An 8,797-nucleotide genomic window follows, 5' to 3' on the forward strand; every position below is an offset into this window, starting at 1 on the left:
TTAAGTTATTATTATTAATGACTAACATTAATTATTCATTGAGATGACAATAATATCAATAGCTAGAGTCAATTAAAATTGGCCATTACGACAATATTTACCTTACATAAAGATCAACACATAAGTGCTTAATTCGTAAAATATTCTCTATACATTTCTAATAAAAATCTTGTGTAATTATCAAAACTATTACATTTAATTGTGATTACTGGTTTCAAAAATTTCGTTGGGCCTGTGTAAATGTCGCCACTACAACCAGTGCCAGCGTTTGTGGCGCGTGTACTTGAGTAAAAAGCCAGTCAGTGAGCACTTGTTGCCAGTGTAGCTGAGAACGGTAACACCCAACACGTCACGTAAGCAATTTGCCAATCACAGTTGTCATCTTTAATGCTCATAGGCTGTTGCAAAGATAAGTTATTCGCTCTCAACGTTCCCATTACTTTTTCACGCGCCAGAAATGGTGACTTTGGTTATACCATAGTTATAGCCTATGAAGGAGTAGTGCATATGTATATATTGAAATATATAGTGGAAAATATGTTATAATCGAGAAGGAGATTGATTGAAAAGCATGGAGTATTATAACGAGCATTATTTCAGCTTAGGTAATAACGTGAGTGCGATACGTTACAATATTTTTTTTTCTTTTGAAAAAAAAATATTCCATTCATTTCATTATTACTATTATACATTATTCCCATAAAGAATTAGGATGGGTTAGGATTCCCTCCAGTATCCCCAGGAAATATCACTTGTGATCCCGTTTAAGGTTAATTTGAAGGAAAAATAATTGTGTTTATATTACAAATAATAAATCAATGACAATGTACCACAAATAAAAAAATTTTTATTGTTTTGCATGTTATTACATTACTTTTTTCTCTGACGTTTCGACATTACTTAATTTTCTTTCTTTGGCTCTTCCTCCTTTACCTGAAAACATACAGAAAATTATCATATCATTAGTATTTAATAAGCAAGAAATCATAAGGAAAGATTTTTGTATATAGCACTCGAACCTATACATAATTTTTTCCCTTAACTAATTGTAATGTTATCTTCCTGCCTTTTTTTCCAAATAATTCTAACTATTTTTTTTAATATTTACCACATGCAGGATTCGAACCTGCGCCTCTTCATTACAGAGACCTGATCTTGAAACAGGCGCCTCAGACCGCTCGGCCAATGTGGCTCACTTCTAGAATTCCACTTCTTATGGGAAAAATTATGAACAATTTCACTCACTATTTCCTTTACAATTTCCATATATAAATAACTGTAACAATTAAAAAAAAAAATAAAAAATATTTACCACATGCAGGATTCGAACCTGCGCCTTTTCATTACAGAGACCTGATCTTAAGACAGGCGCCTTAGACCGCTCGGCCAATGTGGTTACCTTCAAAATTGTCACTTCTTATGCAAAAATTATAAACAATTTTACTCACCATCTCCTTCACCATTTTTTCATACACCTTGCAGTTCTCAGTGCATTCTCTGGACCACATTCCCATTTCTGCAATGGCCAGGTTTTCGCAATTTGTCGAGTGCTCGATGCCATCACAATATTCATGATGGTACAGGTCCTCATGGTCCCTCACTTTGTAATTTTCAGCTGTAAAATTTCCCTTCTTAGTAATGTAACACACCGTGGATTTGTTAAAACTTTCCTCTTGTTCAGGAGTTTTGGTTTTCTACTACCGTACAGTATTCTATCTATTCTTTTTACATCTTGCAACAAGGCCTGAATGAAATGAGCCGCAGCATTTTCATCAGTGGCGGTTCCTCGGGGGAGGGAAGGGAGAAACGTCCTCCTCACATTTTCTTCTTTTGAAAGTAAATACCAAATAAAATATGTGCCTTGAAATTCGAGGAAGATTCGATAATTTTTAAGTTCACAGCTATAAGAAAAACTCGGTTGATCGAGTTTTAAACGACGCGCGCTCATGTGCTGTAGAAAACTGTGAGAAAGATGCGAGCTTTTCTGTGTAGAGGAAAGGCACTCCATTCCTCCTCTACTGCAGTTAACACACATAAATAACAGCGCACTAGCGGCCAGAGAAAGAAGCAGAGTTTTAAAGCAAATAAATGAACGGAGAGGGAGGATATTCTCCTCTGAATCAGCGCACGGGCGGGAAATAGAAACCGACTGGTCTTGCAGCAAGCTCGCTACCGCTGCCAACTAACGATGTTGCATTCAACCGGACTATAGCACATCTAGGAGGAGACACAACAAAAACAGTTTTAACGCAACGCTATGAAAGACACCATGTAAACTTTTTTTAATTATAAGTCAAAAATATTATTCATTGCACTTTATATAGCCTACTATTCATGGTTTGAAACTTTCGTGGATATTTGAAAGTTAAAGTCGGGTTTATGTAAAACAAAGAGGAAGTAGTTCTACGTAGTTGGCCCCTGAAATTCACTTCTATTCATTGTTTACTAGACAGGGCAACAGCCAAGTTGTCAGTTTTGTACAAATATATTTGAAATTGAAAGTAGGTACTCCAAACTACATCATTTTTAACATAAAATATTAATCGGCCACCGGCAGCTTTGAACAATAATGATAGTATGACTTTACAAGAACTGACATTCTTCAGAAGCATGTGATACTGAACTTGTAAAATGTACATGTGGCAACACAGACCACGTGGGTGGGTGCAGTGTTCTCGCTTTCCTCAGATTATTTCCCATTCTCATTTTCATTTCCGTAAAACGGTTCCGGTTACAAGTTAGTAGCTAGTCTCTTCCAACACGTGTGATGCTGTAGTGTGCTCGAAAAATGCTGCGAGGTTGTGAATTTCCTTGTAATTGTTAATTTGCGCAATTATTCAACAATGAATAGAAGTGAAAACATAATATATTTTGGACAATTTAGCAGTGGCGAAGCCAGTATTTAAAGAGTGGGTAGGCAGAAAGTCTTACCTTAAATTTTTTTTGTACAGTAGTTCCAAACGGCGAGTTTTCTTGGTGGCAAAATTGTCAATGACACGATCCTTGAACATCTGGTCACTCATCAGTTCTTTCACTAGCTTTTTCTCAATGGCAATGGTACTACTCTTGGTTTCACAAGTAAAGAACCTTCGTTGCAGGGTTGGGTTCAGGAAGCCATAAATCTGACTGACACGCTCCCCCAATTAGTGAAATTGTGAACAAAGATACCGCCAGGAGACCGCCGAGAATGCTGTGTTGTGAATTTTCCATTTTTGAAAGAATCCAACCAGTTGCAAAAGAAAATACATTTAAAGAGTCCAGCCAAGAGCAAACGTGGCAACAGCTTCCCCTGACTGGCCTGTCAATCACTGTCATCTGTGCAGAAGTGGTGTGAGGCCAGGGTTCTTTACTTGTGGAGCCGAGAGTAAGCTGAATCTTTCATTGATCAAAATTACGTAAGTATGTTTTTATTCTTTTCAAAGTACTCATTCCTTTCAGAAGAAACTGTGGTCACAGGAAACATTAAAAACAAACGAACTAATTTGAACACTTCCACATACACACTTTCTAGGCCATATAGGACAACATAATCTAAAAGTCTTTGAGGGGACAAATACACCTAATTCTCACAAAATAATACAAAAATGATATTCACTCACTCATTATTTCGGGCACAATCTAGTAAACTCACACTTAATTCTAACAACAAAAATTATCTTGAGTAACTTTTGCGCTGACTAAATCAAAAGGAGCATTTCCCACTAAAGCAGTGTTGCCAACAGTGTTTGTGATAAAGTCCTTGAACAGCAGTAAAAATTCACTATAAATATGTTATCAATGGAGAAAATTTTTATTCCTGTCGCTAAGAGGGCTTTAAAATCTCGCTAAATTAACAAAAAAATAATACAATACAAAACTTTCATCAATATTGCTGCTGGAAATTAGTTAAAAATAGCTAGATGTAGCTACCATAAATTGGTAACACCAACTGCAAGCAAGAGAAAGTTGGAATCAGGGAAAGGATTTATATGTAAATACATATTTACTTATAAAGCTAATATAATTTATATTTTGCATTATCTTTATGTTTCACAATGTGTAGGGTTGAAAAATCCTACTTTTATTTTCCATATTTTTCCATATTTTAGAGTTTAGTACATATTTTCGTTAATTTCCATATATTTTCCATATTTCATATAAAACAGTCCATATTATATTAGGTTTAACAATAAAACAAAACAAAATTCCATTAACTTTTAAAAATACATTTCAACAATAGAGATTTAAACACATGTTCAGTAATCCCTTTAACATCAGAGTTATTTGAAAATTAGCAGTCCTATCAACAATGGGAAAGTAAGTTACAAAACTGTATTAATTTAATTTAAAATTTTTAACAGACTTCAGTTGTGCAGCTCAACAGTTAAATGCCAGTCAGAGTACACATAGGTTCAGTTTTGTAAATCATACTATAAAGACGGTAAATATGCCAAAAGTACGTCATTCAGTCAATTTAAAATCAAAACTAACAAGTTACATTTCAGAATTTAAAGAAGATGGTTTATCAACTGACAATAAAATATTATTTTGTAATTTGTGTCAGTGTGCAGTATCATCTACACAAAAGTTCCTGGTGCAACAACACATTACAACTAGTAAACATCAGGCCAACAAACAACTAAATTCCAAGCAGAGACAATTGTTTTTAACACAACCAACAACATCGAATGTAAGATCTGAGTTTAACATCGACCTGTGCCGTTCTCTCATCTCTGCTGATATTCCTCTCTACAAACTAAAGAATAAGGTCTTCAGGGAATTCCTTGAAAAATATACTCAACATACAATCCCGGATGAGTCAACACTTAGGAAGACGTATGCTCCATCCATCTACGATGAGACAATACAGAAGATAAGAGATGAAATTAAAGATAGTTCAATTTGGGTTTCCATTGATGAGACTCGCGACAAAGAAGGTAGACTTGTTGGTAATGTAGTTATCGGTTTGTTAAGTGAACAATATTCTGAACGAATTCTTTTACATTGTGATGTTCTAGAAAAGTGCAATAACAAAACTATAGTTAAACTGTTCAACGAAGCTATGGGTATCCTGTGGCCAAAGGGTATTATGTACGATAATGTGTTATTCTTTATTAACGATGCTGCCCCTTATATGGTCAAAGCTGGATAAGCATTATCTGTTGTATATCCTAAATTGACTCATTTTACTTGTGTGGCGCATGCATTTCATCGTGTGGCAGAAGTGGTCAGAGACAATTTCCCTAAAGTAGATTTGTTGATTTCATCAGTGAAAAAAGTATTTCTCAAAGCTCCCAGTAGAGTTAACGTGTTGAAAGAAATGTACCCTGAAATTCCATTGCCACCAAAGCCAATTTTAACTAGATGGGGTACATGGCTAGAAGCAGTTGAATATTATGCCGAACATATAGACTCTATTAACAATGTTCTCCTTGCATTGGACTCTGAAGATGCAGTCTCAATTGATACTGCGAAAACAGTTACCTGTGACATAAGTGTGAAGAATGACTTAGCTCACATTCAGCATACATTTTCATGCATCATAAAAACGCTCAAAAGTCTCCAAAATAGGCACCTTTCACTATCTGAAAGTTTTGAAATTATAAATAGTACTGTGGAACAACTGAATCGTGGTAGAGGTAAAGTTGCAGATGCAGTAAGAGCTAAGGTGGACACTGTACTTTCAAAAAACCCTGGATATGAAGAACTACAAAAGGTTGTTGCTGTGATGAGTGGTGAATCAACAGTGAAGATTAACTTGGACTTATCCCCAGCAGACATTGTGAAATTGAATTATGTACCAGTTACTTCTTGTGACGTCGAACGCTCTTTTAGTCAGTATAAATCTATCCTCAGAGACAATAGAAGAAGATTCACTTTTCAGCACTTGAAAGAAATGTTTGTAACCTATTGTTATGGTAACAGACAATAAAAATTGTGTTTTGTTGAAACTACATTGGAAGATAAGGTACGTCCATTATATTTTTTGTTTAGTTTGATTAAAATGTACCAATATTTAACGTACATAGTCATTTTTTTATAATTTTAAGTCCATATTTAATTCCATATTTTGGTAAAAATCCATATTTAATTCCATATTTTGGTAAAAATAACTACATATATATTTACATATTTCATATATTTTTAGTCCATATAAATCCGTTCCCTGGTTGGAATATTCTTTGTTGGTCACTGTGGTTGGTCGTGAGACATGCCTCCTTGAGACGTGGAGGGGGTTGCTAGAAATTCAAACAACCTCACGCTATTTTCCGTCCCCTTCAATCCCTATCTTAAAGCCAAAGCCTGTTGAAGTGGCAGAAGAGGCAAGAGAGAAATTGTCTCACCCGCAAATGCCCATCACCCTGGCCGAGCACAACAGACAGATTTTGTCATTGACATGTGCCACTATCTAGCGGCCGATGAGCGAAGAATCCTGTATAAACTGCTGATTTTCTCAATCACAATTATTAAGGTCGACAAATTTATGTTAGTAGGCTTATTTATAATTCTTCGCTATACTGGAGAATTAGCACGGTCACTTTGAACAGTGCCGTTACGTTTAGCACCAAATTTAAGTAAATACACAATGTCACCAACATAAGAACGTGACGTTGGTGTGTGGCGTAGTTGGCGGGAGAAATTGTTTCTCTCTCTGTCTACCTCCTTCGTTCTGAACATTATTGAGAGATAGCACCACTGTTAGCGACAATGTGTATTTGCGTAAATATTGCGAGTAAATTATGACGAGTGCCTTAGATGAGAGGCTCGGGACAGAAACAGTTTTGCTGTAGCGCATGCGCGGACCTCTCATGCAGTGGGAGCGTGATCCTTACTTGAATTTATTTTTGCGTGTACTTGCAGATTAAATGATTGAGATCCCTTCTTGCTCCGGTTACAGGCCTTGCATTTACGAAGGTTATGTTATGTTAGGTTAGCTTAGCTTAGCTTAGGTTAGGTTAGCTTAGGTTAGGTTAAATTAGCTTTGGTTAGGTTAGATTAGTTTTGGTTAGGTTAGCTTAGCTTTGGTTAGGTTAGGTTAGCTTTGGTTAGGTTAGGTTAGGTTAGGTTAGCTTAGGTTAGGTTAAATTAGCTTTGGTTAGGTTAGATTAGTTTTGGTTAGGTTAGCTTAGCTTTGGTTAGGTTAGGTTAGGTTAGCTTTGGTTAGGTTAGGTTAGCTTTGGTTAGGTTAGGTTAGCTTTGGTTAGGTTAGGTTAGGTTAGCTTGATTTGGTTCGTCCATGTAGTAGTTAAAATTATATAATATGACAGTTTTTGATTCGTAATATTGTTAAAAAATAATGGGCCTATAATGAAAGCGGTGAATAATTTCATGGTCCTTAAATTTTTTTTTTTCGTAAAAGTCTAGGTATTTTTCTATATGCCAGAAATAAAACAGCAACGCCGTCATAATTACGTACTTTACGCTTTGGCGAACATTAACCGGAAATTTATTTTCCATCATTTTAATTGTATTCCGTGAAACACATCTTTTTTCCTGTTAATTTCCTTGTGATAACCTAGTTTATTATCTTATTACATCTTCATTTTCATTTAATGCATTCAAAAAACCGCCGTTGTACTACATAAAACCTTGAACTTGACTAATGGAGTGAATTATTTAAGAATATAGTCGCGAATTTGACTACCACCATTTCGATTATATTTTGTTTGATACGGCTCGGTACGGCCCGGTGACTAGTGGCCAGCGAGTAGAGTCGACTATCGATATTGGTCTGCCGTGCGTATTATCCAGTTGTTCCTAATTCTTTATCTTGAGATTTTTTCTGGGTAGGCATTGCCTCAATTGCCTCCACGTAGCTTCGCCACTGCAATTTAGGAAACTAAGTTTACAAGAACAGATTATTGCTATACAGAAGGAAAGTCCAACCCCAACACTACCTGGTCTTACATGTATGCATGTAGGCTAATTTGTAGCATGTTTCATTCAACAAGGTGTCATTTCGTGCTGTTAACTTCTTTCCTCCTCTTAAGAAATATGCAGGCGCCGCCACTGATTTTCACCTCTAAATATCTTCAATTTGCTATACTCTTCTTGCGCGTCTTTCAGAAGGTAGCAGTAACTGAAGGGAACATGTTTCTGGTATCGAGCCGTCCAGCTGGAATTATTATCATTTTCACATCCGGAGATTGGTTCCAAATTCCATTCAAAATACGCATAGATAACGAATCGTAGTTTTTGACTGTGATGAAAATGATGAAATTTTATCATAGTTTCTTTTGGTATCTCGCACCTGATGGGTTTAAAATGCATGCATAACTCCTTATGCTCCCTTAATCTATCATCAGCTGACACATTGTTAAGACTAGAAAAGTAGGCAAAACAACGTTTACATACTCTAATTTGTCTGTGGCTAGCTGTCATCTGAGCACGGATAAACGCATCAAAATTTGATATGCACCAAAAATAAGTATCAGCATCATTATTTGTAACATACAACAAATCACGATGATCTTCTAATTCTACATCACAAACTTTTAAGGGTATAATTTCCTGTTTTTCATCTATTCCGAAAACGTTTATGGATATATTATTCCTACGTTCGAAATGTGATATATCTTTCAACTTTACAGGGAATTCTATACAACTCCAATCATATTTGCGATCTAAATCTGGTCTGTTTTGATATTTCGTCCAGCAGTCTTGATCAGAATCGATAAATTTTGACAGGATACAATACTTGAAGCAAAAATCATCATAATTTAGAATATTTACAATGGATTTCGAATACTTAAATTTTGAAGGCAATTGAAAATATCTTGAACCATGAAGCGGATTATTCTTATTTATTCTCAGCTCC

The 8,797-nt window shown here is 35.6% G+C and overlaps 1 non-coding gene across 1 annotated transcript; it reads right to left on the bottom strand.

Annotated features, from left to right (window-relative positions):
• Positions 1-1,309: 1,309 nt before the first annotated feature.
• Positions 1,310-1,396, bottom strand: TRNAL-UAA (transfer RNA leucine (anticodon UAA)). The gene has a single exon. It is a non-coding gene; the product is annotated as a tRNA-Leu (tRNA).
• Between the last annotated feature and the right edge of the window lie 7,401 nt (positions 1,397-8,797).

This window comes from Periplaneta americana, chromosome 8 (genome assembly GCF_040183065.1).
Source record: "Periplaneta americana isolate PAMFEO1 chromosome 8, P.americana_PAMFEO1_priV1, whole genome shotgun sequence".
NCBI lineage: Eukaryota > Metazoa > Arthropoda > Insecta > Blattodea > Blattidae > Periplaneta > Periplaneta americana.